At 43.1% G+C, this 25899-nt stretch overlaps 1 pseudogene; it reads left to right on the forward strand.

Annotated features, from left to right (window-relative positions):
* The window catches only part of LOC102486396 (prohibitin pseudogene), an 18942-nt pseudogene extending 1661 nt beyond the window's left edge, over positions 1-17281 (forward strand).
* The last annotated feature ends 8618 nt before the right edge of the window (positions 17282-25899 follow it).

Below are 25899 nucleotides of genomic sequence, written 5' to 3' on the forward strand. Positions count from 1 at the left end.
GGCGGGCTCCGGGTTCCCCCCCCTCCTCCGGAGTCGGCGTCCGGGGGCTGGGCTGCGAGTGGGAGCTCGGGCTCGGCGATCCCGCGGGGCGTTCGATGCGCAGCCCTGCTCCCTTCTCCCCCCGAGCTGGCTGCTCACGCGGCCCGCCCCACGCCGGGCGAGTTCTTTTCACCTTAAGCAAAAGATTAAGTAATTCCAGTGATTTCCCCCTGTCGGTCCTGGATTTCTCCCGGAAATCACTGGGAAACGAAATCCTCCGTTTCTATCTCCAGAGTTTTCCCTCTTTGAAGTCTCCTTTGGGCAAAAGCGGAGAGACAGTAGAAAGCAATGCAAATAAATCGTGCGCGAATTTTAGGACGCTCTGTGTCGGCCAGTTGGCCGCTCATTAAGCTGGGGTGTGTACAACTGCAGAGGAACAGGGACTGGCACGAAGCCCTGCTCGTGTTTGCTCTCTGCTGAGACAGTGGTAGCGATCTTCCTCCTCCGCTGGCGAATGAGGCGTGTTATCATTACTTTCTGCTTATAAATCTCCCAAAATGCCAGGCACTACTCGGAACGTGTGTCAACCACTTCAAGCTCACCTGAAATGGGATGAGAGCGCAAAATGATTCGAACGCTTCGAGAGCGTGGATAGAGACACACACACACACACAAAAATAAATTGAACTGGCCCCCACACCTCCCCCTGCGTGCTGGCAGAGTGAGAACCGGAGAGATCTTTAAGAACGGATTCCTGCGCCGGCAGTGTCCTCTCTGTAGGCTGGTTAACAGTGTTCTTTCCAGAGCACCTCCACACTAGAAATCAAAACTGAATAGGATGTAGTAACCTGAAAATGTTGCGAATTCAGCCAAGCTTCAGTCACTGCGTGTTCACAGAGGCGTTCTGTCGGATTTTAACTCCAGAAGCGTCCTCTTTTTCCTTTCTCGTTGGGATTACTCATTGCCTCAGCAGCTCCGATGCCCTCAGAGCAATCTATCTCTGAATTTCTGGCTGTCATCTGAGCCTGTGTCGGAAGATCCACCTTTGTTGAAAAGTGAAGCTATTAGTTTCTTAATACAAAGGGGAAGATAGATCATCTCTGTAATGGCGTTTGGGCTCTTGGAAGGGCTCTTGATTACCTTTACAAACAATCACATATTGGTCACCTCCTTAGGTTAGTACTTAAGCAGGTTTTAAGTTAGAGTAAAAATTCTTGTCATTGTATTGACTTCACTAAAACCACAATGTCATTTAATATTCAGGAACACTTGTAAATAAGACAATAAGTGGGTTTTAGGGATGTGTTTTCCCTAAATATACTACTGCTTCAGAGTCTGGGATCACTTATTTCTGTGTTACATAGTTTAAAACAAAGAAGAATAAATGTATCAGCTATTTTAGCTTTTCTGGGTCATTGAACTTTGTTCAACTTTCCAAAGGGAAGTGGTTACATGCCTCTTTCATTGTAAACTTTCTATTTATTCACATCAAAAGCAAAGTTTACTAGAAATGTTTTGCATGGCAAACCCAATTAAGAATTAAGACTAAGTTTTGAAATGTGCATTGTAATATGATTAACCTAAGATACAATTAACTTTGCTGCTTACTACCCTCCAGTGTTACAGAAACTAACAACTAACTTGTTAAAATGGGTTAGAGCACCTCTAGCATGAAGTATCTCTTATTGTAACAACTAAGAAATTAAATTTTACTGAAAACCACAAAGTATAAAAATGTCACATAAAGAGTACTATCTGCCTTTCTACAATCAACAAAAGGGCAATTTATTACAGACTGTCTTCTGACTTTTAACATGTAACAATCCTTTCACTCCCTACCCTCTAACCCCCAGTTTTGTAAAAGTTTTAAAGACACATAATATGTATCTCTCAAGCAGAGGGAAATCTGGCTATTCCAGTTTTGTCTAGGGTAGACTTCCCAGAAGCTGTGAGCTGTGTAGAGATTTGAGTAATACGTGAGTAACAGATTAGATCTTTTGATTCCACCAGATCAGGAATGGCAGCGATGAGTGTGTAGCAGAAGCGACTCACAGAGCTGAAAGTAAAGGGATGACTCCAGGTTCACCTTCACCCAAACAATCGAGTGGGAAGGTTCATGAAGAAACTCCAGCTGCAGATCTACAACTAACCAGCTACTCTAGCCGAATATCTGGCACATCTGTGTTGTGCTCTCATGACGTGTGGTCTCTTTTTTTTTTTTTTTTTGGAGAGATTTTCACTGTAGGGTGCGTGCGTTCGCCAGACAGACAGAGAGAGACATAGAGACAGAAAGTGAGAAATCACCCCCCAGGGGGGATGGTCACGCCGCAATCCCTTCTCCTCCATTCTCCTCTCGGGATCTTGGGCACGCACGCACATGCGCCCGGCGTGAGTTTTAAGCCACTGGGTCCAGGACACGAACCGCGGTCAACTACGTGGGAGTCCAGCGACATAGCCATTACGTTAACTGCTGGTTCCCACGTGTGGCCTCTTTGAGAATGAGGCATTCAAGTGCTTTCATGACATAGTAAAGGTGGCCACAAATTATTTCCCATTCTGCATGAAGAGGTGGGAGCTCTGTCCTTTCCTTTTGAACCCAAGACAGCTCTGTGCCTGCTGTGACCCATGGAAGATGGCAGAAGTAACACTGCCAAGTGCCAGGCTGTAAGAGACAGGTAGTTGCACTCACTGACTCTTAGGATCATTGATCTTGGAGCATTCAGCTGTCATATAAGTTCAGCTACCTTGCTGGGAAAAAAGAAAAAGAAAATGTGAAAAGGCCCTGAGACTACATGTACAGGGAGAGAGGGCCCAGCTGGACCCAACCTTTCTACTAACTGTCCCCACCAAGATGCCAGATACATAAATAAAGCCTTCTTGAACCCCAGACCACCCTGGCCACAGCTAAATACCACCAAGTGACCCCAGTTAATACCTCATGGAGGAGAAGAATTACCCAGCCAAGTCCTGCCTGAATTCTGACCCTCTCGGAATTCTGGTAACAGAAATAAAATATTTTGTGTGACTTTGGGATGGTTTGGCATGCAGTAGTAAATGAACAGAATAGCTTGCTTTCAATTCTCTAAGATGCCGCAAAAACATCTCACTTGAGCAGAAGGGAGCTTCTACTTTGTTCGGACAATCCCAAGATATCACCGGGGACTTCTAAGGGAAATTTGGGCAGAAGCAGGTGGGAAGCACAATTTAACACAATTGAAGTCACCTTAATATTGCTCATCTTCAAAGGCTGCCCAATGAATTGAAAGCTGGTGAATTAGGAAAGAGAAACTAGTATTTATTATATATATGCACTGTACCAGGTATTCAATGTACATTAGCTCATGCAGACCTAAGAAAACATCACCATGTTGTAGTAACAGCCCACCACAGAATGACTAACAAGTGCAAGGACACAGAACTTGTAAACTAGCGGGACCAGCAGTTAGGGTAATGGCTATATCGCTGGACTCCCATGTAGTCGACCATGGCTCAAGTCCCGGACCTGGTGACTTAAAACTCATGCTGGGCGTGTGTGCATGCATGCCCAATATCCTGAGAGGAGAATGGAGAAGAGATTGTGGCATGGTCATCCCCCCAGGGGGTGATTTCTCACTTTCTATCTCTCTGTCTCTCTCTCTGTGTCTGGTGAGTGTACATGCTCTATAGCAAAAACCTCTCCAAAAATAAAAGGAACTTGTAAACTAGTACTTGAACCTAGATCTGTTTGACTCCAATTTCTACACATGTGCCATGGCACAATATTGATTCCCGTAATGTAAACTCTTTGATATACAAATAAGTAAAATGTACATTTTCATTTATATATAGCTTACTTATTGCTGATTTTTTTGTCATTAGCATAGATAATAAAATATACATATATTAAATTCAATCTGCTGCCAGCCATCATTATGTAAACTCTTCTAAAAGAATGTAGTATGAGATTATATTTTTTTTGTCCAAGTACACCTTGCAGCTGAAACAACCTTTAAAGCTTCTTTGATTCTTGAGAAGTTTTTTTGCACACTTCGCTTTAAGGCTTTTGTGTATTAATATTTTTACACATCAAATTTGCAATCACAGAACATGAGTTTGCTTTCTGGTCATGCCCCTTTCTAGTCATTTGGTTTTAGACAAGTCACTTCTCAGAATTTTAATTTTTCATGAGGATGAAGAAAAGTACTTAGCCCCAAGGGTTAGTGTGAGAATTAAATGGTAATATGTTTAAAAATATTTTTAAACTGGGGCCAGAAGGGGGCATGGTAGTTAAGGCACTGGGCTCCCACATGGTAAATCACAGTTCAAGTCCCAGGTTTTGTGCCCAAAATCCGTAGAGGAGAAGGGACTGTGGTGTGGCCGACCCCCCATCCCGGGGGAGTGGGGTAAGGGTCGGGGTGGTGATTTCCCTCTCTCTGGCAAGCGCTCATGTCCCTATAGCAAAAGCCAAAAACAATCAATAAATTAAATTAATTTTTAAGCTGTAAATTGGTATACAGCTGAGGAAAAAAGTAGTTAAGAGCCACCTAAGGAATGAGGACATTGCTAAAATTGGCTTCAGAGAGATAAGTGTCTGAAGTCCCAGTTAAGTCCCCCACACACCTGTCTGAAGTAATTGCTCAGGGACACATCTTAACAACTGTTGACTAGATGGCATTGAAGTAAAATGATGTTCGTTTACCACAAGCTACAGATTGTTCTTTGTAACCCTCCCCCCTGCCTGTAATTATGTTGCTGAAATGTATGATGTTTGAAACAGCCAGGAGCCAATCAGAAGCCTGTGCTATTTTTATAAACCGGTGTAGGTTTTTAGCCAGGAAATGAATGTCTGTAACTCCTCCTTTCCCATTTTCCTTATTAATGACAACAAAGTTCCGAGAATTGACTCCAGCTTGATGAAGTCCTTGTCCTGGGTAGCCATCCTCACACTTTGCTTGAATAAACTCTGCTTGCTTGGCAAGCCTGGGTCAGTCCCCTTCATTTCAGATCAATAGAACTGCTTAATAGACTAATCTCCTTATTACCGGTTCTTAATGTAAATATCAAATAAAGCACTATTTAGCTACATTATACTTGAGTAATAACTACCGTATTAGCTACTTTTTCATACAGCATACATAATTACCAAGTGTAACAATCCCATGAGATGTAATTATGCCCATTTTACAGATGAGAAAGCAGGCACAGAAAAGGAAACAACTTGCCTAAGGTCAAATAGTGATTTGAGCCAATCGGACACCACATGGCTAACTGCATGGTTCGAATACCAGATCTGGCAGCTTGAAAAACACACTGGATGTGTGTACCACATCCCAGAAAGGGAGAGAAATGGAGGAGAAGGTATTACGGAGCCACAATCCTCCCAGAGGGGTGGTTTCTCATTGCCCCCTTCCTCTCTCTTCCTCTCTCTGCCTCTCTCTGGCAAGTGCACATGCCCTGTGGGGAGAAGGGGGGAAGAAAAGAAAAGAAATAAAAATATATTGCTTATGGGGTACCAGCAGTTAGCGTAATGGCTATGTCGCTGGACTCCCACGTAGTCGACCGCGGGTCGTGTCCCAGACCTGGTGGCTTAAACTCACGCCGGGTGCGTGTGCGTGCGTGCCCAAGATCCCGAGAAGAGAATGGAGGAGAAGGAATTGCGGCGTGGCCACCCCCCCTGGGGGGTGATTTCTCGCTTTCTATCTCTCTGTCTCTCTCTGTCTGTCTGGCGAGCACACGCACCCTATAGCAAAAAAAAAAACAAAAACAAACAAAACAACAACAACAAAAACCTCTCCAAAAAAAATGTATTGCTTATGGTTCTGTCTAGATGTAAGACTATAGGTAAAATGTCAAATTTCCTTCTGCTTAGTGTTTTCTTGTTTGTTTCCACCATAATGATGATGCAGTTAAAAATGCCTATAAGGTTGAGCTTAGAGTAACAGAATTACGTAATAGCAAGGGACATCAAACATTTAGATAATGAAGAGGCTGATGAGGAAGGACGTTGAATTATATGTGATGTTTGTAAAAATAAGAATGATTCTTACCTATCTGATGGGGCTAAGAGTGGCTTGGCCTGAAAGCTAGAGGAAGGATGGCAGCTCTCCCTTTTTGATACCGTACCAGCAGGTTATAAACTAGCCCAGTGGCACGTGGGTGGCAGTCTGGAAGACAGAAAGAAGGAGCTTGGACTTCGGAGTTCCAGTCCCAGCTCTGCTGCTTACTAGCTATTTGACCTCAGGCGAGTTGTTTCCTTTTCTGTGCCTGCTTTCTCATCTGTAAAATGGGCATAATTACATCTCACGTGGTTGTTAGAATTGGTAATTATACATACCTATATGAAAAGTAGCTAATAAGGTAGTTATTACTCAAGTGTAATGTAGTTAAATAGTGCTTTATTTGATATTTACATTAAGAACTGGTAATAAGGAGGTTAGTCTACTTCATAGTTCTGGTGATCTGAAATGAAGCGTTCTGACCCAGGCTTGTCAAGCAAGCAGAGTAGGGAACCAGCAGTTAGCGTAATGGCTATGTCGCTGGACTCCCACGTAGTCGACTGCGGTTCGTGTCCCGGACCCAGTGGGCACGCACGCACACGCCGGGCACGTGTGCGTGCGTGTCCAAGATCCCGAGAGGAGAATGGAGGAGAAGGGATTGCGGCGTGACCATCCCCCCTGGGGGGTGATTTCTCGCTTTCTGTCTCTATGTCTCTCTCTGTCTGTCTGGCGAGCGCACGCGCCCTACAGTGAAAAATCTCTCTCAAAAAAAAAAAAAAAAAGCAAGCAGAGTTTATTCGAGCAAAGTGTGAGGAGAGCTTCCAGGACTGTCAGATGAATAGTTTGCCCCCTGTAGCTCAACCACCCTGTAATTAAACTGTGCAGCCTTTGTTCCATTTCTCTCTTCTTTAAAAAGAATTATTTTATTTAACTTTATTTATTTATTTTTAATTTGGCCAGAGTGGGACAGAGTAAGAGAGGGAGAGAGAGAGAAAGTGAGACAGCAAGCCGCCAGGTCCAGGACTCAAACCACAGTCAGCCATGTGGGAGTTTTAACCACCACACCATCCACTGGCCCCTGTTCCGTTTATTTCTTACCACATCTCCAATTTCCTAATTTCTTTGATATGGGTCAACAATTATTTTTAAGTTCATTTTTTTAAGGAATATTTTGTCCATGAGAGGGGGAGACAGAGAGAGACATAGAAACAGCACCCCAAAGGGGTCTTCATACTACAATCCATCCAGTGTCATCCGTCAGCGTGCTGTGTGCCTCATGTGTTCAGAGAGACCTCGGACATGAACCTGGACCCTTCCCATGTGAGTCCACCATGGTGTTACTGCCATGCCACATAGCTGATCCAGGTCAACGATTTCTAAAAGTCACTTTGTAGTACTACTATATATTATTTTTGAGATTTTACATTTATAAGAAAAGTAAACAGATTCCAAGCTCCATCACAAATCATTCTTCCACAAAGGCTGAAGAATACCTTGCCTAGATGCCAAGTCTCAAGACACAGAGCTCTGACTGTCAGCCATCATGGCCTCCTCAGAGAGCTCATTCCATCAGCAGTGCCCCCGCCCTCTGTACCTTACCTCTCTGCAGGCCACTTAGTGCTTTTAGGACTCTTAGCACTTACATGGAAAAAATAAAGGCCCTCCAAGCTCCAAACCACCACCTCGTTCCATCCCCTGCAAAACCGGGTTTTGGGTTGGTTGAACGTTTGGTTAAGAGGTACTTGTTTGACTGTATAGTCTTACTACCCCTTCACTCTTCAGACTGTGATAATCTACTTCTTGCATGTACAACTGAATTGGGAAACACTTCTAACCAAAGTCACCAATGACACTCCTGCTGCTAACTCCAGCGAAGCTTCTCGGCCTTTATCTGGTGGAACCTCACCGTCATTTATGATGCCATTGATTACTTCTTAAAAGGCTTCTCCTTTCTTGACTTCAGTCACCTCACCCACGTGCCTTTTCTGCAATAGCACACAGCATTGCTCTGACGAAGGAACTCATTTCTCAAAGAAGAGTGAGGTGATGGACTAAGGCCCAAAGGATGCACCCAGAGGAGCCTAACTGGCGTTATAGAATGGATTGGAATGGCTATCGAAGACCCAGCTTTGGTGGCAAATGAGAAATGGGGACAGTGCCTTGCAACAGTAGTATTCTACAATGTGCAATGTATGGTCCACAGAATCTGCCAATAAGTATGACTTCCTTTTTAATCCCACAGACAGAAGATATAAGTGCAGAAACCAAGAGGAGAAAGGGGGTGGGGGGGTTGGCTGTTCTCATTATTAAATTGATGGGCTGCTTACAGAATGTCTGCTTCTGGGGGCCAGCAGATGATGCAGGGTAGTTGAGGCATTGGACTCCCATATGGCCCATTGTGGTTTGAATCCCAGCCCTTGAGAATCAACAGGGCACATGTGAGTGCATGCCCAAAATCCCGGGAGAAAGGAGAAGGGATAATGGTGTAGCCATCCCTTCTGGTGGGTGATTTCTCACATTCCCTCTCTCTGTCTCTCTCTGGCAAGTCCACACTCCCTATGGAAAACAAAAACAAAACTTAAAAAAATAAAAATGTGACTTCCGATCACTGGGTATTTAGAGATCAGAGTAGCCAAAGGAAAAAGGCTCCTCTCCGGTACAAACATGACCCTATTTGAACTGAAAGTTGAAGATTCCTTCTGTTTTGTTTCTCAAGCCATTGGACCACTCATAGAAAAGGCATGTACTTTTCTGACTGGAGTCATGGATCTGTACTACCACGGGGATCTGACTTCTGCTTTGTCCTCTCATAACTAAGGTAAACAACTCATACCAGTTCGTCTGAGACTTACCCAGTTTTTTCACTCAAAGTCTCACAACCCAGGAAACCCCTCCATCTTAGGCCAGCTGGGACACTTGGCCACCCAATTAACTTTCCTAAGATATAGAAGACACACAGTAAATTTGCTGTAGAGTGAATCTTTTTTTTTCTTTTTTTTTTTTTTTTTAGAGGTTTTGCTATAGGGCGCGTGTGCTCGCCAGACAGAGAGACAGAGAGACAGAAAGTGAGAAACAACCCCCCCCCCCGGGGGGGGACGGCCGCAATTCCTTCTCCTCCATTCTCCATTCTCATTGAGATCTTGGGCACGCACACACGTGCCCGGCGTGAGTTTTAAGCCACCCGGTCCAGGGCGCGAACTGCAGTCAACTATGTCGGAGTCCAGCGACATAGCCATTACACTAACTGCTGGTCCTGAGTGGATCTTGTTTCTGTGTGACAGACCCCACCCCTACCCTACTGAAGTATATTTCTGATGACACTCAAACTTATTTTGTAAGATACTATCAGCTCGCCCCTTCATGGGCTCACTTCTGTGGACAGGTGTCATCATCAGTGGCTCACATGCCTTTGAAGCTAGAGCAGGTTGAAGAGAAAGCCCTGGCTGTCCTGCATTTCAGCTCATGTTTGCACTTTATTCATTTCCCACTACTTTCTAGAAATTATACACTGCCTTGACTTTATCTTTTTTATGAATTCTCTCATTAATATAAACTTTCTTTTTAAAAAAGAATTATTTTATTTAACTTTATTTATTTATTTACATTTGACCAGAGAGGGACAGAGTGAGAGAGTGGGAGCAGAAAAGTGAGAAAGCAAACCACCAGGTCTGGGACTCAATCCATTGTCAGCCATGTGGGAGTCCAGTGCCCTTAACCACCATGCCACCTGCCGGCCCATAATATAAATTTCCTAGCGCCGTTGAAAATTTATGTGAGATCTGGGGGGAATCATAGAAATCATGTAACCTAAACCCAAATAGTTCATGTTCATTTACAACGGCTCTATTGTTTTAATTTATGGTTTATTATGTTCACCAGGCATTTATTTCCTCAGTTAGGCAACAATTACTTGCTCTTTAATCCAGTGAGTAATTTCTTTTGGCTAGTATAGTGACTGTGAACTCTGCCTTTCAAATCCTCAGTATCCTCTAGCATCTCATCGAAAACCACTGCTCAATGAGGCCTTGTTGGCGAGGGACCTCGGTCTCTTAAGTATTGCACATCAGGCTCATTTTGTATTGTGTCTTGGAAATGACATCTGTGATTGTCAAAAGGTCTCCTTCCATATGGACTTGACTTGCAGCACCAACCACAGAGTAGAACTCAAAAACCAAGATTTAGCTCGATTTCATTTCAGATAAGAAACAACAGAGATAAAAAAAACAATACCCTCCCACAGAACCTCCCGTGGTGCTGCTCTCAGCCAAACAGTAGGATAAATAGGTTGCTTTATGTTCTTACAAATCAGTTCTCTAACTTTTCAAGGGCAACAATAAATAAGAGCAGAACTTGCAGAAACAATTAACTGTGAATTTAAGAACTAACCAAGAAATATTAATTACGCCTAGAAACTCGTGCCAGTTCATCAGGGTTTACCTCCCATGAAATGGCCAGGAGAGAAAGGGGGTTTCTAAAGAAAAGGATTATTTTGTTTTGTTTTTGCTTTAACAAGTGTTATTTCACAACTTTTTTTCTTCTCTTGAGTCCATTTGCACTGTTACAGGAAATCTCAAGTCCTATTGGTTCAGGAGTTTGAACAGAAACCAAGATTAAGAAATACAAAGGTCAACAACAAACTCCTTTCAGCTTGTATCCCGGCAATAGAAAATAGGATATTAAAATTAGTAAAAAGCCCGGATTCAAGTACTAATGCTCCACTGAGAAGTGCTATAAATACTTTTATATTTATATCAAAAGTTGGGACCAGGGACCAGCAGTTAGCGTAATGGCTATGGCGCTGGACTCCCACATAGTCGACCATGGTTTGCGTCCCGGACCCAGTGGCTTAAAACTCACGCCGGCCGTGTGTGCGTGCGTGCCCAAGATCCTGAGAGGAGAATGGAGAAGGGATTGCAGCATGGCCATCCCCCCAGGGGGTGATTTCTCGCTTTCTGTCTCTCTGTCTCTCTCTGTCTGTCTGGCAAGCACACGTGCCCTATAGCGAAAAACCTCTCCAAAAAAAAAAAAAAAAAAAGTTGGGACCAGTAGGTGGCATAATGGTTACATTGCTGGACTCCCATGTAGCAGACCATGGTTCAAGTCCCAGACCTAGCAGCTTAAAACTGATGCTGAGCATGTGTGCGTGCATGCCCATGATTCCAAGAGGAGAATGGAGGAGAAGGGATTGAGGTGTGGTCATCCCCCCTGGGGGGTGATTTCTCTCTTTCTGTGTCTATCTCTCCAGCAAGTGCATACACCTATAGCAAAAACAACAACAACAAAAATGTTCTCTAAGAAAAAGAAAGGAAGAAAGAAAAAGAAGAAAAGAAAGAGAGAGAGAAGAAAGAAAGAGAGAGAGGAGAAAGATGACGGAATCACCATTTTTTGTTAGCTAATACCTATAGGTATTAAAATTTGACATCCAAACAGATGTATTTACTCATTCCTAAGTATATTATTCCATGGGTACTGCCTTCCACTCCCTCATGTTAAAATATCACTGCCTTCCATTACTCACACACTACCCATGGTTTAAAATTTATACATCCTGTCTTTTCAGTAAATAGTGGTAAACCAATGAAACAAAATTAATGTAACACCTATCTCCCATTGTATACACATTAAAAACTTAATGTTAAATAGGATACAGACCTAACTATAAAGAGTAAAATAATGCTTTTAGGAGAAATTGTAAGTCAATATCTCTAAAATCCTAGTGATATTTATCAAATAGGAGACAAAAAGTTTAAGCATTACACAAAACATTGAAAATTAAAGTTAAGGGACCAGCAGTTAGCGTAATGGCTGTCTCTGGACTCCCACATAGTCGACCGCGGTTCGTGTCCCGGACCCAGTGGCTTAAAACTCACGCTGGGCACATGTGCTTGCGTGCCCAAGATCCCAAGAGGAGAATGGAAGAGAAGGGATTGCAGCGTGGCCATCCCCCCTGGGGGTTGATTTCTCGCTTTCTGTCTCTCTGTGTCTCTGTCTGTCTGGCTGGCTGGCAAGCGCACACGCCCTATGGCAAAAAAAAACCTCTCAAAAACAAAAAACAAAAAAAAAAAAGAAAATTAAAGTTAAAATTACAAACTTCTTTTCATTGAAAGACACAATTAAGTGAGTGAAAATATGAGCTAAAGCCTCGGAGAAGATATTTGCTGTACAGGTATCCAGCAAAGTACTTGTATCCAGGACGTGTAAAGAACTCCTTCAACTCTAAAAGAAAATGGCAGGCATCCTGCTTCTTTTTAATGAGCAAAAGACTTGAACAGGCATGTTGCACTAATAAGTAGAAAGTTGCAAATTAAAACCTCATTGAATGGTAAATAAGAATAATAAAAGATGTATGATGGTATGAAATAATTAGGGCAATGCAAATCTAAAACACAATTCCTCCTACACGCACATGCAATGGCTAAAATTTAAAATCCTGATAGCAAGTATTGACAAAGATGCAGAGTAAGTGGAATTCTTTTTTTTTTTCCCCTTTTAAGTTTGCTACAGAGAGCATGCACTCACCAGAGAGAGACGGGAGGGGATGGGCAGTGAGAAATCAACCTTCAGTGAGGGACGGCAATGCTACAACTGCTGTTCCTCCATTCTTCTTTTGGGATTTTGGGCATGCACACACACATGCCCAGTGTATTTTTTAAGCCTCCAGGTCCGGAACTCAAATTGCACAGTCGGTTTTGTGGGATCCAGCTGCCTTCACCTCCACCCTGCTGACCTGCAAGTGGAACTCTTACACATTACTGGTGAGAATGGCACAGCCACTTTGGAAAATACCTTAACAGTGTTTTCTCTCTTTTTTTTTTTTTTTTGAAGAGGTTTTCGCTATAGGGCGCGTGTGCTCGCCAGACAGACAGAGAGAGACATAGAGACAGAAAACGAGAAATCACCCCCCAGGGGGGATGGTCACGCCGCAATCCCTTCTCCTCCATTCTCCTCTCGGGATCTTGGACACGCACGCACACGCGCCCGGCGAGAGTTTTAAGCCACCGGGTCTGGGACATGAGCTGTGGTCAACTACGTGGGAGTCCAGCGACATAGCCATTATGCTAACTGCTAGTTCCCAGCAGTGTTTTATAAAACATACACTTACCCTATACATTAGTTTGCTAAGGCTACCATAACAAAATACCACCCGTTGGTTACTTTAAACAACATTTATTTTCTCACAGTTTGAGAGGCTAGAAGCTCCAGAGCAAGGTATTGGGAGGTCAGGTTTCTTCTGAGGGCTCTCTCCTTGTATTATGGGCGTTGCCTTCTTACTGCATCCTCATGCTCTTTCCTCTGCGCATGTACACTGGTGATATCTGCGTGTCTTAATCTTTCTTATGGGACACCGGCCACACTAGATTAGGGCTCACTATAACAACCTCATTTTAACTCCATTGCCTCCCTGAAGACCTTACCTCCAAATAGAGCCATATTATGAAGTCCTGGCAGTTAGGAACTCAACATAGACACTTGAGGGAACACAATTCATCCTCCTAACAAGCCTATATCCATTGCAGTCAATTCCCATTTTCCTACACAACCAAACCAGGAAACTACGAATCTACTTTCTGTCTCTATTGATTTGCCTATTCTGAATATTTCATACAAACAGAATCATACACTCCGTGGTCAATTGTGATTGACTTATTTTACTTAGGATAGTGTTTTGAAGGTTTCATCCATGTTACAGCATTAGTCAGTACTTATTTCCTTTTTTGACTGAATAATAGTCCATTGTATGGACATGCCTTTTTTTTTTTTTTATTCACTTATCAGCCGATTGACATTTGGGTTTTCTCTTTCTTGAGTCTATGGAAAATGCTGCTATGAACACTAGCATACACATTTTTCTTAGACATAAATCTTCATTTCTGATGGTGTAGCAGTTATGTCACTGGACTCCCACATGGCCAACCGTGGTTCCAGTCCCAGACCCAGTGGCTTGAAAAATCACATCGAGTGTGTGCGCTTGTGTGTCCAAGATTCTGGGAGAAGAATGGAGGAGAAGAGATTACAGCATGGCTCTCTCTCCTGGGGGATGATTTCTTACTTTCCCTCTCACTATCTCGGTTCTATCTCCCTGGCGAGCACACATGCCCTAAGCCAAAAACCTCATAAAAACAAAACAAAACTTCATTTCTCTTGGTCACATACCTAGGAGGAGAATTGCTAGGTCATATCATAATTCTAACAAAAAACGGTTTGGCACATTCCGGGATTGCTATTTCAAAACATAACGAGGAACCTTTGTTCAGAGATTGGCTCCGACATGCCTATTAGATCTCCAGTTGAATCCTCTTCTGCCACTTCCTCCCCCTTTTTACGAGAAGTCACATAAAACCTGGCTTTGAGCCCATGGCTCTATATCACAGTTCTGTTTCACATTGAAAAATGATGCCGAACAGCAATAAGTTGTGTTCAACTCACTGGGAAGTTGTGTCCCCAAGTGTGTGAGTGTGGTTGGGAAGATTAGTGAAAGATGTGTATCTTGGTGTGTGGCTTTGGTCACTGCCTCGCTGCCTCTCAGCCCATTTCCATTCAAATGAAGCAGCGCTTCTCAGAGTGAGTGTGCCAGCATGCTGTACATGCAGCTGCTGCCTCCCATCCATCACAGCCTCATGTTCCCCTCCAAGTTCCAGGTCAGCATTTCCTGATTGCATTCCTTGTCCCCATCATGCTCCAAGCTGCCCTACTTCTAGCCATTCATCAGCCCACAATTGTTGCTGTTTGTTGCCTTGCTCACGTGACCAGCCCTGTAGCGTGTGCCAGGCAGGAATGCCAGTCTGCTGGCCGCACACCAGGATGTTGCCTGGAATTTGTTGGTGATCTTAAATATCACAGATAAACACCACTGGAGAGGTCTGTATTCAACTATAGTATCTGAGGACAACAAAGACCCAGCTCTTTCTCTACCAAGATAGAAGGCATCCTTGATGCCATGCTCGGGCTGCAGTGTGAACCTTTGCTTAAATATACAGGCTTACGGTTCCTCTGACGGGCTGCCACCAACTTTCTGCTTACTTTCACACCCCCTATGAACTTCCCAGGACTAAATGGGTTAGTGCTCTTAAAGCAATCTGAATGATGCCTGCCACATTAGGAGCTCTGTCAGTGTTTGCTATTGTTACCTCAGCTCACTCTGCTTGGATTGACTACTTCAGATCATTTATTTATTCCCTCACTCACTCTTTACTCAGTGCCTGTGCTGTTCCAGGCGCTGGCTCAATATTTACTCAGTGCCTGTGCTGTTCCAGGCGCTGCAGATAGTGATGCGGTGCCTTCACAGTAAACCTTGCCTGGTCAGTTGGAAGCCCTTTTGCACTCATGGCTGTTCTATTTTGGAAGCAATAAGACCCTGGAGAAGAAACCACTGTCCAGTGCACCTAGGCAGGCAGACCTGTAGGTGGTCTCTGTTTATTCCCATGCTCCCAGAAAAACATTGGAAGAACGAAGGCAGACTGGGGCCATGAAACACGATCTTAACTGACTAGATGCTTGTCCCTTGACCCCAACTCCCTTTTCCCCTGAAAGTTGGTTCCCTAGCAGGAGAGGACATTGAAGGGAAAATAAGGGTAGATGAATAACTAAATTCTTTGTCATTCTTCAGTCTTTGGGTATATTCTCACTTGGTTGGATCCAGAAAAGAGATTACACATTTTTAAACTCTATATCACCAAATTATGGCATCTAAAAATGAATGTAAAAATATGAATCACTTTTTTTATTTTTAATTTTTGCTCCAGGGCACATGGTTATATGAGATGATTAGTAAGATTAATAAAGAAGGGAACCAGCAGTTAGCGTAATGGCTATGTCGCTGGACTCCCACGTAGTCGACCGCGGTTCGTGTCTGGTGGCTTAAAACTCACGCCGGGCGCGTGTGCATGCGTGCCCAAGATCCCGAGAGGAGAATGGAGGAGAAGGGATTGCGGCGTGACCATCCCCCCTGGGGGGTGATTTCTCGCTTTCTGTCTCTATGTCTCTGTCTGGCGAGCGCACGCACGCGCCCTACAGTGAAAATCTCTCAAAAAAAAAAAAAAAAAAGAATATGTCCGTAACACAAGTGTGTGTGTTTTGTTTGGTTTGGGTTTGTTTGTTTTTGCTTTTGTTTTTGTTTTGTAACCAGAGAGTACATGAGCCCATCTGAGAGAGACCAAGAGGGAGAAAGTACTCCCCAGTGGAGAGCGATCATAACTCAATCCCTCTCTTCCATCTCTCTGTCTCATCAGAACTTGGGCACGTTGGTACACACACGTGTGCATATACACACACATAAACACAAACACACACAAACCCGGTGTATTTTTCAAATCGCTGGACCTGGGATTCAAACTGTGGTCAGCCATGGGGGATCCAGCTCCCTTAACCACTATGCTAATGTGGCTGGCCCACATATGTGTATGTTTTTAATTGTTGCAGATCTGTTTGAATTCATAATCTCTGTGGACTGTAATCATTCAGGGACTCTTCCGTTCAAAAATTTAAAGGTAGATGTAGGGGAAGCAGGCAAGAGTGGGTCCAGCAGAAGGAACTGTGACTGCGAAAGTGTTTGAGTCCATTGGCAAGTTTGGCCTGGCCTTAGCTGTTGCAGTGGGCGTGGTGAACTCTCCCTTATATAATGTGGGCACTGGACACAGACCTGTCATCATCGACCGATTCTGTGGAGTACAGACATTATGGTAGGGGAAGGGACTCACTCTCTCATCCCCTGAGTGCAGAAACCCACTGCCTCCCTCCACCTCATAACGTGGCGGTCACCACTGGTAACAAAGATTTACAGAACGTCAACGTCAGGCTGCACAAGCCTTTCCAGCCGGTGGCCAGCCAGCTTCCTCGCCTCTTGGTTAGCATCAGTGAGGACTGCGACGAGCAGGTGCTGCCTTCCTCAAGTGTGTGGTGGCTTGTGTTGATGCTGGAGAACTAATCACCCAGGGGGAGCTGGTCTCCAGACAGGTGAGCCAGTGATGACCCTGCAGAGCGAGCAGCAACCTTTGGGCTCGTCCCAAATGATGTGTCCTCGACGTCTCTGGTCTTTGGGAAGGCATTCACAGAAGCGGTGGTAGCCAAACATTGGTGGCTGGGTGGGAAATGGAGAGGGCCAGTTTTGTGGTGGAAAAGGCTGAGCAGCAGAACGCAGCCGTCATCTCTGCCCAGGGCAATTCCAAAGTCTCCGAGCGTATGGCCGACTGGCTGGCTACTGCAGGCGACGGCCTCACGGAGCTGCGCAAGCTGGAGGATGCAGAGGACGTGGTGGAGCAGCCGTGCCCTCGGAGAACGCCACCTACCTGCCAGCGGGACAGTCGGTGCTCCTCCAGCTGCCCCAGTGAGGCCGCCCCGCCAGTGTTACTTCCAGCCAGCTAGGCCACAGCCCGGATGGTTCTTGACAAGACTTCCTTCGGCCCCCACCCCAAAAATCACTTCTGATTGACTTAAAGTGAAGAAACTAAAATCACTCCAGGGGAAAAAAAAATCCAGGTAATAAGGTACTTCTAACTCAAGAAATTATAATTATGTCTTTAGGGTGTGCACGAGCCTGAAATCCAACAAAGTAAATTTGCTTAGGAGCAAGTTTTTTAATCATGGCTGTACTGTCTCTGATGCGGCCAGAAACTTCCAATATCAGCAGGTCTGCTAAGGATAGTAATGAGAGTCATTTGAATAAGAATCCATCTTCCACTGACTGCCCAAACCCTCAGACTAGTTTGTGTATAAAGTATGCCTTCGTGTTTCCAATAGCTCCAGGATAAATGTCCTGTGCCAAAGAAATAGAAGAGGCAAGGCCAATGCCTGAGGAGGCTGGGAAGACAGGAGCAGTGACCATCTCAGTACAAAGGACTCAGGTGTCGAGTGAGGGTCTGAGGAAGGACGCTTAGAAGAAAAACAGGGAGGCAAAGCATTAATGGGACAAAGAAATGTGGTATTATCTGTTGAAGACATTTTATAGTTTTATCCACTGTACTAGGGAGAAATGTTCACTTGTTGAAATATCCATTTTGTAAGCCAAATAATAATGTGATTGAATGTATAAAAGAAAATGAAATAAAAAATAAGTAAATAAAATATCATTTGAGGGATCAGCAGTTGGCATAATGGCTATGTCGCTGGACTCCCATGTAGTCAACTACGGTTCGAGTCCCAGACCCAGTGGCTTAAAGTCGCACTGGGCGCATGTGCATGTGTGCCCAAGATCCTGAGAGGAGAATGGAGGAGAAGGGATTGCGGTATGCCCATCCCCCATGTGAGATGATTTCTCGCTTTCTGTCTCTTTGTCTCTCTCTGTCTTTCTGGCGAGTGCACGCACCCTATAGCAAAAAAGTATATATATATATATACACATACACACACAACTATATATCATTATCATATCATATATATACACATATATCATTTGAATATCTCAGTAGAAATAGCAGAAATGGTACCTGTATGATGTACATGTTAATAAAAATAATGATAGTACCTGACCATTTTTTCACATTTACACTATTATGCCAGATAGTATTACATATTACTTGACATAAATTAACTCATTTCATCCTTGCAAGATTTAGTACCTACCCTAAGAGTAGATATTATTCTTTTTTAAAGAATTATTTTATTTAACTGTATTTATTTACTTTAATTTGATCAGAGAGGGACAGAGAGAGAGAGAGAAAGTAAGAAAGCAAGTCGACAGGTCCAGGACTTGAACTACAGTCAGCTATGTGGGAGTCCAGTGCCCTTAACCACCATGCCATCTGCTGGCCCCAGATATTATTCTTATCTCTATTTTATGGGTGAGAAAACTGAGACCCAAACAGGTTAAGTAACTTGCCCACGGTCCCAGCGGAAGATGAGTAGTCACATAGGGGACAGATTCCAGCATATATCAGATGACAGTTGTCTAGCAGCTGTTACCTGGCAGATGACCAGTCTGATGTGGAGTTTTTCAGAATTGTTATTCCCAGGCCCCACTCCCAGAATCCTGGTGCAGTCAGTCAAGTCTGCTTTACTTGTAGATTCCCCCAGTGATCTGAGCATGAGCCGGGTACTGACCTACATCTGGTGGATTCCCTCTGGCAATTTGGGAATGCCCTTTTTGCTGGTGGATCATTATTAGTTCCTCATCAAAGTGAAGGGCGAAGACAACACATTTTCCAGACAGACATACAGTTTGTCAGGGGCAAGTTACCATCTCTTTCAAAGTTTCAAATACAATGAATAAAAGTCAGTGCTAAGATTTCACTTACATATACTTCTCATGCCTGAACTATCTTCCATTAAAATATGTTCTAATTGTTATGCCTAGTGCAAATCCGTGTTTATTACTAAAATAAGACTTAGATCTCATTTGCTCTCATAGTTTCTTCCAAATGCTGGTGATCCCCATATTTATATTTGTATCCCAAACCTTGAACCCTTGGCCTAAATACCAAATTGCAAATTGAGTATTTCTTCCTGGAAGAACCTCAAACTGAACATGTCTGAAACTGATCTCCACATATTACACCCAGTCAAACCTGTTACTTCTCTTGCATTCCCTTTCTCCGTGATTGGCCCTGCCACCCACTCAGTGACGCAAGCCAGGCCTGGAGTCATTTAGACTCTACCCCCTACCTCCCCCTCCACTTCACAGGACCCAGTAGTCACCTACCGCTTATGGCCTTGCGTTCCTGCATCAGTGCCACCTCTTGCTTGGACATGGCAGGGCTCTCCCAGCTCCTGTCTCTATGCTACCGTTCTGCAAAGAGCTCTTTCCTTTCCTTCTATCTCTCTGCTAGAGGAAATGTATGCTTTTGGACCCACACTTCACTTTTTTAAATGTTGTATTTCAAATATACAGTTGCGTCTGGAGAATAATAAACAAGTACATGCTGATGACTAGTTTTATCAAAATCTTAACATTGTCATACTTGTCATTTTATTTTATGAAATGAGTAATATATTTAAGCCCACCTTCATGAACCAATCTCCTTTTCCTCAGTCTCTCCTTCCCCAGAGCCCTCTCATAAATTTGCTATTATCAGTCTTATGTATATTCTATGTTTTTGCTACTTACTTAGATATCCATAAACAATTTTAAGTGTTTCTTCATAGGTTTTTTTTTTCAGTTTTCTTTTTTTTTTTTATTTTTAAAGTGTATTCACTTAGTCCATGAGTAATAGAAACAGAGAAAAAAATGAGAGGGAGAAACATCACCCCCAGCAGGGTCTTGAAGCTGCAACCCACCCCAGCTGCAACCAACCAGGATCATGGGCACTTGAGTGCCTGGCGTAGAGAGGGAGGTCTCTGGATGTGAACCTTCCCATATGGGTCTGCCTCACAGAGCATGTTTTACCACCACACTACTGTCTGACCCCTCTTTCTTTATATGTGTGTGTGAGAGAGACACTGATTTCTGACTGAGTCTCCCCATGGGAGGTTCCTCCTGCCCTGGTGTCCCAGCTAGCTAGGCCCATAGCTGGGTGCCACTGCACCTGGCCTATTTTAAGTCAGGCCAGGAACCAAACCCTTGGCCCCCATGTGGCCTGATCCTCCAAATAGCAGTGTCTTGGCAGCATGCACCATTGCAGCTGAGCCCTGCTTCGTAGGTTTCAAACTTTACTAACATGACATCATGTAGTTCTACATGCTTTCAACTTGCTTGCTTTGTTCGGTTTTATTTTTTCTTCCTGTTGACATATGTTGTGCTAATTCATTCATTTTAACTACCATATGGTATTCTATTATGGGATTCTACTACAATTTATTTATTTATTCTCTATTGAAGGACTTTTAGGGTTTTTTGCTAATACAAACAGTGCCGTATTGCTCTCTCTGAGCAGATGTTTGAGAGTTTCTCTAGGCTACGTCCTCAGGAGTGGTATTACTTTCCTGGTCTCCTGAGCCAGAGAGACAAATAATTTCCTGCCTCCCTTCTCTAACCTACATTGCTGCTGGAGTAATTTTTCTGAAATGCAAATCTGATCCAGTCACTTTGTATTTAAGTGCACATAGTAGAACAAACCCACCATTCCTCAGAAAGACATACGAGGCCTGCATGCCTGGCCCCTGCCTCTTTAGCCTCTCTCCAGCCACTCCCTGTACCTTACCGGGTGTTCTGCTCCCCCATAACTCCTCTGTGCTTCCCTAGCAGGCCCCCATATCCTGTCTCCCATCCCTCTGCACATCCTTCTCGCTTACCAGGACTGCCTTACCCTCATCTCCTTCTTTCCATCCCTCCTACAAAAAGACACCTGCTATGGTTTAAATGTACCCTTAAATTTCATGAGGAAATCAAGTTGGAAATTAAGTTGGAAACTTAATCCTCAAATTCGAATGCTTTTTAAAATAGTTTAGATGTGTTTATCTATTTATTTGTGGTGATTTTCAAATCACCAGGTCTGGAACTCAAACTGTGGTTGGCCATGTGGGAATCCAGCATCTTAATCACCATGTCACTTGCTGGCCCTTAAAATATATTTGAAGGTTTTTTAATTAATTTATTTTATTTGAGAGAGAAAGGCAAGCACCTTCAGCAGGGTCTCACACTATGATGTGCCCTCACCCCCTCAAGCCTTCTCAGCCACAGCCATGGGCAGGCACTGGATGGATGTAGAGGTAGACCCAGGGACCAGACTCCGATCTGCCATATGGCCTCCAGCATTGCAGAGCATTGTAGTACTGCTGCTTCACTTTGGCTGGGCCTCCAGATTCATGTTGATAGGAGGTGAGGCCTTTAGGAAGTAATGAGGATTAGATAGTCATTTGGATAGGGCCCCCAAGGATGAATCTGACAACTTTAAAAAAAGAGGAAGAGAGACCTGAGCTGCTACATATACTCTTGCTCTCTGTCTAGGCTTCTTAATTCCACCGTCCCCTCCTTCTGCCATGGGATGACCTTCGTTAAAAGCCAGCACCTGCTCTTGAACTTCCCAGTCTCCAAAACCATGAGCCCAATAAACTTCTGTTATTGTAAATTATCCAGCCTGTGGTATTCTGTTATAGCAATAGAAAACAGACTAAAACACAACCTAATTGCTTTCCATTGGTCATTTTCTAACCGAAATCTTTCAATTGTCAGAAGTCACTGGTTTGAAATCTGGCTCCACTGCTACCTAGCTTAAGCAAGTCTTTAAGTTTCTTTAGGTTAGTTTCTTTATCTGTAAAATGAAGAGAGCACCTATATGCCTATCATGAGCATTGAATTTGATTATTGGTATTGACTTTGGTTATTAAATTTGATCCTCGATTCAGACCATTTTATATAGTGTTTGACAATAAATGTTACCTCTGGTTCACTCATTTATTAAGGCATTTTTTTTGGAATTATTTCTTTGTGTTGTCATTAGCTACTTCTTTACGTATTTATCTTCTTCAGCTAGCAGTAAGTCTTTCAAAGTCTGGGAGCAAGTTTTATTCAACTCTTTATCACCAACATGGGGCCTGGAATAGAAAAGGCATATAATAAATGTTGAGTGAACAAATGGATGATTCTTAGGGTTCTAAAAGCTGCTAGTTAAAAAAAAAAAAGAGATTTAATACTTTGTTGTAGATGGTATTATATTTCCAAAGAAAAATGCAATCTCTGGTGTCATTATTTTTGTATCCCTTTCTCTATCAAGGCTTTCTTACAATAGCTTTGGTAATGATTGGTTGGTAATGATTTATGCAAGCCTATCAGCAAATAGTATTAAAAGAATTTATTTTGTCACATGGTTGTTGCCTAGGGAAAAGGTTTGTTTACAAAAATAGCATCATGGTTCTTTGGTTTTGTGACTTACTTTGAATCTTATTGAGGCATGAACTAGAATTTAGAATTTCAATGAAAAGACAGGAGCAATCTCTGAAATCTAATGATTTAGGAATGTAGATTCACCATTAGAAAACACAATTAACGATGCTTCGGACCTAGAAGGGAGAGTGCTTGGAAAGGAGAGATGGATGACATTCTTTTAGCCTTTCTTCCTCTGCCTCAAGCGTTCTTAGCACTTGGATACCAGAGATCAAACCCTAAGAGTTGGTCTTACAGGGCTTTTCAAACATGCTGCAGCGATAACCAGTCTAGATTCTCCCAGTAACTGGTTTCTGCAGTACTCTGTCCTAGCATACTGCATTCTCCGGCAGTACAGTGACTCTCTTGAAAGCCCAGAAACAACTCTTGCTATCTGCCTTCCTCAAGCTCTATGCATTCCCTACTCCACCCCCCAGCTGCTGTCATGCCTTTTAGACCACCCTCCAGAAGCAGAATGCCAATCTGACTTCTGAACTAGTGCCACTTGGCGTAATTGCTGCCATAATGCCACACTGTACCAGGTCTCCTGGGACTAATGATACCTGAACCTGCTTGAGCATGCTTGCTGCTCAGGCATTCTGCCCAGTATTGCTACACTCTTGCCAAGCCAGTCCCTGGGCCAGGAATGGAGTCCCAGTGGGGGACAACTCCTAATTCCTGTGATCAGGACTGTGCTGCAGCTCCACTTCCTCTTTCTACTGGTCCCTGGGGGCCAAATCTCAGCGTGTCGCTGCCTGATCTCTTGTAATTTCTACCATGTCACTTCTTATCTGTCACATTTCTTCCATTTTTCTCTCCTTTCTTGCTTTCTTTTTCCCCCCTAATTGACTGAGGTCATCCATTCCCACCCCTATTTCCTTGTTTCCTCCTCTATAAACTTAGAATATCTCTGTCCATCATCTGTCATCTCTCTCGCTCTCTCTTATTTTTCAGAAAGTCTGTCAGAATAATACAAAGATCTTAGCTATCTTATATTTTATGATTTTTAACTCCATGAATTGTTTATATAGTTAATATGATTCAAATTGACTCCCCCACACTTTTCTACTTTTTTTCTATGATTTCTTCATGCAATCTCAGACCTCTTGTCAAGAGCTATTTATTCTGTCTGCACCAATGATGGCCTTTAGAATTTCCTTTAATAAAGGACTACTGGGATCAGCAGTTAGCGTAATGGCTATGTCGCTGAACTCCCATGTAGCCGACCATGGTTCGCGTCTCAGACCCGGTGGCTTAAAACTCACACCGGGCGCGTGTGCATGCGGGCCCAAGATCCCGAGAGGAGAATGGAGGAGAAGGGATTGCGGCGTGACCATACCCCCTGGGGGGTGATTTCTCACTTTCTATCTCTATATCTCTTTCTCTCTCCGTCTGGCGAGCGCACGCGCCCTATAGCGAAAAGCTCTCAAAAAAAATCTCTTTTTTTACACTTGTTCTTGAAAAACAATTTCACAAGGTGTACAATTCTAGATTGATAGATATGTACTCTGTTGAGAATTTTGTTGGTCATTCCATGTAAATAATTCCTCTTTTTTTTTTTTGAGATCTTCTCTTTGCCATTGTTGTTTAATAGTTTCACTCTGACGTATACAGGTGTGCATTTCTTTTTATTGATGTAACTTGAAATGTATCAGATCTCCCAAATAAGATGATTGGTGCTTTTCACTACTTCCAGAAAATTCTCAGTCATTTATCTTTTCAAATATTGCCTCAAACCCATTTCTTCTCTTCTTTCCTTTTGGAACACTTACGAGGCATATGTTAGAACTTCTCACTTTATGTCTCTTCAGTACTTTTCAAAGTTCTGCCTTCTTATTTAGGATCATTTTTTCAGCTCTACCTTTAACTTTCTCTTCTGCACTATTAACATGTATTTTTAATTTCAATTATTTTGTGTTTTATTTCTAGAAGTTTTCATTTTTTTCAAAAGTGATCATTTTATAGTGTCCTGTTCCTTACTAATATTTTTACTGCCCTTAACTATTTCTAAAATGTTTTAAATAAGATTAAGATAGAATCTATATATAATACTAATATTTAAAACATTTACAGATCTGATGCTATGGTCTGTGGTTTCTGCTGGCTCTTGATCATGGTGCTTTGTTTCCTGTGTGTTTCTGTGGTTTTGTTTGTTTAACTACAAATTTATATTACTTGGAATCTTTTCAATGGAAATTATTTCACATTTGTGTTATAAGTAGGTATCTTAAAAGAAAACTTGGGGACCAGTGGATGGTGTAATGGTTACATCACTAGACTCCCACATAGTCAACTGCAGTTAGAGTCTTAGACCTGGTGGCTTAAAACACACTGGGCATGCATGTGTGTGTGCCCAAAATCCCAATAGGAGACTAGAGGAGAAGGAATGAGGTGTGTGATTTCTCACTTTCTGTCTCTCTGTCTCTCTGTCTCTTCAATGAGTATTCACACCTTATAGCAAAAATCTCTCTTAACAAAAGAGAGAGAGAGAGAGAAAACTTGTATTGGGGTCATCAAGTGGCAGAGTGGTTAATGTTCTGGACTCCCAAATGGCTAACTGCAGTTCAAGTCCTAGACCCAGTGGCTTGAAAATTATGCCAGGCACATGTCCATGTGTGCCCAAATCCCAGGAGAATGGAGGGGAAGGGATTGTGGCATAGCCATACCCTAGGGGAAAGGGGTAATTTCTCATTTTTTCTTCTCTCTGTCACTCTCTCTGATGAGCACACATGCCTTATAACCAAAACAAAACCAAAACAAGAGAGACAGAGAGAAAATTTGTATTTGATTCTTCCAGGTGCTTGATGCCAAGGTCAAGTTAAACAACTTTAAGTTATCAGGACATCCAGGTGGCATGAATTTGGGCTGAAAGACCATATGGAGGTTGACTTGTGGATGTAAATTACCAGGGAGGAGATCCCTCACACACACACACACACACACACACTCCACCCAGCATCAAGCTGAAGACAGAGAAGTTTCATTATTGTCCCTTCTCTTTTCATAACTTTATTTATTATTATTAATTTTTTTATTTGACCAGAGAGAGAGAATGGGCAAGTAAGAAAGCAAGCCGCCAGGTTGCTGAGGCAGGTACGTCTAATTCATAGTTAAAACTGAGGATGTAAGTCCTTTTGACCCAAGATTTCTGCAAGCTGCCCCATTAGACTCCCTGCCTTTGGTGGGTCCTGTGTTTCATCCTCCTCTCCTGTC

This window comes from Tupaia chinensis, unplaced genomic scaffold (genome assembly GCF_000334495.1).
Source record: "Tupaia chinensis unplaced genomic scaffold, TupChi_1.0 Scaffold000133_1, whole genome shotgun sequence".
Classification (NCBI taxonomy): Eukaryota; Metazoa; Chordata; class Mammalia; order Scandentia; family Tupaiidae; genus Tupaia; species Tupaia belangeri.